This window comes from Myotis brandtii, unplaced genomic scaffold (assembly GCF_000412655.1).
Source record: "Myotis brandtii unplaced genomic scaffold, ASM41265v1 scaffold37, whole genome shotgun sequence".
NCBI classification, from domain to species: Eukaryota; Metazoa; Chordata; class Mammalia; order Chiroptera; family Vespertilionidae; genus Myotis; species Myotis brandtii.
Genome location: NW_005364225.1, coordinates 3,119,919 through 3,124,252, shown reverse-complemented (window position 1 = coordinate 3,124,252; position 4,334 = coordinate 3,119,919). Strand labels below are relative to the sequence as shown.

General features: G+C 35.7%; 1 protein-coding gene across 2 annotated transcripts in view; it reads right to left on the bottom strand.

Moving 5' to 3' along the window:
- The window catches only part of CEP126 (centrosomal protein 126kDa), an 83,294-nt gene that overhangs the window by 3,258 nt on the left and 75,702 nt on the right, over positions 1 to 4,334 (bottom strand). The gene's annotated exons all lie outside the window — the stretch shown is intronic.

Genomic DNA, 4,334 nt, shown 5'->3' with positions numbered 1-4,334 from the left:
GGGAGGAGCCAGCCAAGGATTGTTGATGGCGGCAGAGGCGGGGAACCAGGGCGAGCCAGCCAGCAATTGTTGACTTGCAGTGGCTGCAACAGTGCGGTGATGGGGCTGGTGCCTTCCCCTGATCAGCCCGTTCGACTCCCACAAAGGGTGGCCAGACTGTGGCTTAGGCCCACTCCCCAAGGGAGCAGGGAGCAGGTAGTAGGACATCCCCTAGGGCTCCCAGTATGTGATAGGGGGCAAGCTGGGCTGAGGGAACCCCCTCCCCAGTGCACAAATTTTTGTGCACCGGGCCCCTAGTTCTATATAATAAAAGCCTAATGTGCTAAGTGTCTGACCATTTGACCAGTCGCTATGACACATACTGACCACCAGAGGGCAGATGTTCCAACTGGTAGGTTAGCTTGCTGCTGGGGTCCAGCCAATCGGGACTGGGCAAGATGGGCCAGTCACTCCTTGGACCCTCCTGTGGTTCCTCCCCAGCCCTGATGGTGCACTGGTGGGGTCCCTTGGCCTGGTCTGCACCCTCTTGCAATCCAGGACCCCTCAGGGGATGTTGGAGAGCTGGTTTTGGCCTGATCCCTGCAGGCCAGGCTGAGGGACCCCACCGGTGTATGTCCATGCACCGGGCCTCTAGTATATTATATGACACATGTTAAAATTTAAAAACAAAATATTTCTAAGTTCATATGGGTATGAAAACATTGGAGCTGAATGTAAAAGGAAATAAAAACGTTAATAAAAAACTTACCTGCAACATCTCCAAAACAATAAATACTCCCAAACAGATATTTCTGTTATTGTGTGGAGAGATGGAAATCTTTTTCTAAGACACATCCCTATTGAAAAACTAGACTATACCACAATTGTCCTGATAAATACAATACAGTTTTGGTGATCATACATACAGAAAGTTTAGAATTAAAATTATATATTGCATTTTGAGAACTTATATATTAAATAATTTTACTTATTGAAATGCAATGGGATCCAGGAACAAATTTTGAGAGCTTTTAAAAGACAAAAGTATATCTAAAGCCCATTTACTTTACTTCCAGAGGGGGCACTAAGTACCAATGTATCCTTGCCTTAAATATAACTCAGAAAGTTTGGACATATGTTTTCTGAACTTAAAATAAATTACAAGCAGCTAAACAGAAGACTTGAAGGCAAGACAGAGGTACAGGTAATCCCAGGTGATAAAAAGAAAGCAAAAAAGCTATAAAAATATAAACTCTGAAGCTATATATTCACCATAAATGTTAACCTGAGTCTAATAATGAGAAAACAATCAGACAAATCCAGATCATAAGGTATTCAACAAGACAACTGGTTTGGACTTTAGTCTACAAAAGTGTCACTGTGCATGAAAGATGAAAAAGACTTTACTAGGTTAAAAGACATGACAATCAAATGCAATGTATAATCCTGGGTTGGATACTGAATCAGAGAAATAAAATAGCCACAAAGCCATTAATTTTCAGACAACTAAGGAACTTTAAATACGGAGTGTGTATCAGATAATACTGTGTCAATATTAAATTTCTTGGGTATGATGATGGTATTGTGATTATGTATTTAGAGGGAAAGTATCACTAGGTCTGTAATTTACTTTCAAACAGTTCATTATGTTTGTGTGAGTGTTTATGTATCTCCTGTTCTATTCTTTTCTTTTCTATTCTTCCACCCACCCATTATCCATCCATCCATCAGATAAAGCAAGTGTGGCAAAATGTCAATAATAAACAAATAAAAATATCTCAGAAAAAGGGCAAACAAGAATAAAATGTTAAAATCCCCTCTACAGAATATGGTAAATGAATTTTGATGGCAGAGCCCCGGGGACAGGGTAATTTTAATGTTGGCTGTTTAAACAGGCACTTAATAATTCTGTGATTTTATACTATTTTCCCTGAAAATAAATGGAAGGTTTCTGACTTATATTAGTGATGTCATAATAAGGAAGACTAACATGTTTGGAGATAAAGAGACTGAATAAAGCTAATGGTTACCACATGTCATAAAGAATGAAAAAAGATGTAAAATAAAAATTATTTCAAGTCTACTCCTGGTCCCTAATCCTCACCATTAACTTTTCAGTTACTTGTCAGATACTCTAGCAATATAATAACACAGTACACCAATGTGTTCAGTAATTTGCTGATTAGGTAGCTTTCTCTTCCTATTGAGTATTTACAATTCATGATCAGTTAGTTGTCTGTGGTTAGTACACTGTTTTCAAGTTGAGCTGAGGTGTATAGAAGAGTGATCTCAGTCACTGTAGGTCTTATCTCACTAAAGTGAGTTAAGAACCATAAATGTGTTAAGTAACAGAAAATTGTCACAGTTAAAATTCAGACATAGAAAAACCATCACTGCAAAAATTACTTAAATTGCTGAATTGATAGAAATGGAAAATTTGGTCAAAAAATCCAAATTAGCATCTAAAAAGTAACCATGAAAAAATAATATACCAGGAGTCAAAGTAGCCATTGCCAAATGAGTTGTGTCTAAAAATCACAGCATCATAAATGCCACACCAGAAAGACCATTTCCAAGAAACACGTGCCCAGTGGTTAAATGAGCTCCAGGAGGGCAGGGACAGTCTTTTTCTACTTCCGATTATTCACCACTGCACTCAGAGCATGCAGAAATCTGAAATGCAGGTAAGAAATGCATAACTTCATGTAAAAGTAAATAAGAAATGAAGTATACTGCATAATCTTATTTTTTCCTGTCAAGATTTCAGAATTGAGGGCACATAACGGAAAAACAAAGGAACATGCAATTAATCCTCTAACAAAACATTTCTTTGTTGAAGACCTAAACTGAGGATGTGCCTTTCTATAAACCTGAATGTCTCCTTTCACTTCTAGGCAGACATGATTTCTTCCTCCAGTGATTTCCTAAGTCCCTGCAGCACAGTCTTAGCTTGCCTTGTGTTATTTCCCTGGATATTCTGTCCACGTGTGTCTTGCTCCTTTAGACTGAGAATTCCTGAATTGCTGTTTTTCATTTATATATGTATCTTTACCAGGACCCAATGCCAAGGCAAAAACAAAATTCAAAGCAGGAGGGTCTAGTTTTGAACTCTGAGGACATGGAAAGGATATGGGCAATGATGGGATCATTGACAATGAAAATTTCTTAACAATTTTCCAATTAGGCTACATATCTAAAATTATTTGAAAAGTAGTACACTGATACCTGTTTCTGTTCTCATGACTGATGAAATACTCTGAATGTAAAAATATTTACAGTTTTTTTTGAAATGAGAGGATATTTGCTTGATTCTAACAGAACGTCTTATAATTGAAAGTTGATTATAAGTTGATTTTAGGAGAAAAACTCCCTAAAAACTAATCTCAAAAATTAATATCAATACAGAATTCTTATACATACAATCATGAAGTTTCCTAAAAAGGGGAAAAAAATTCTTAAAATACTTACCAGAAATGGCATTATTTGCAAGGTATTTTTAATGGATGGATTTTTGCAAATGGTTGCTTGTACATCTGAAATAATTATAATAATACAAATATAATTGCTATGTTTATTGAAAGAGAAGAATGACTAAATCAAATACTAAATTCTGATGTATCAAAATAGTCAACATTGAGTAAGAGACTTTTTTCTATTGTTCCCAGAAGTAGTCTTTAGACTTAATATTAGATTAGGGAATAGAATTTGATTAAAAACAATACATAAAACTTATGTTGATAAAAAGGAATTTCTAGTACTTTGACTAGTCTATAACAATCTTTATTCAAATGCTAGGTTTTCTTTCATTTTTTCCTTTTCTTCTTTAAAAAAATACACCAAAGAAATGAATTTCATTCTTAGAACATCTTAGGAAAGAGATGTTTATTTAGCTATAGAGGCACAAAAAAAATCAACTCTTGCCTTTTCAATATTTAGGCCTCTGTCTATATAATAGCAAGGGTCTGGGAAAAAGAAAGAAAGTTTAAGGCAGAATCTTTTGCAGGAAGAATTTAAATATATGGAAGTATATAATAGGAAAAAACCCCTACATAAAAACTGACTTGAGGGTTTTTTACCTTTTTCTGCCTAATTTTGCATTTTAAACTTACAGCTTTAGTTCCATATTGCTTTTGTGTTGTAGCACCCTTTTACTATATATTTTAAAGATTTAATTTTAGAATTAACAGTATATAGTACATGTACATTTTAATGAATAACATAGCTAATGTCTGTGTAACCACCTAGATTAATAAAATTGAACAATATTCCTTCTGTAGTGCCCTGTGGATTGCACTCCTTTCCCTTGCTCACACAGAGGTAACCTGGTACACTGACTGCCTTTATAGTTTTAACAC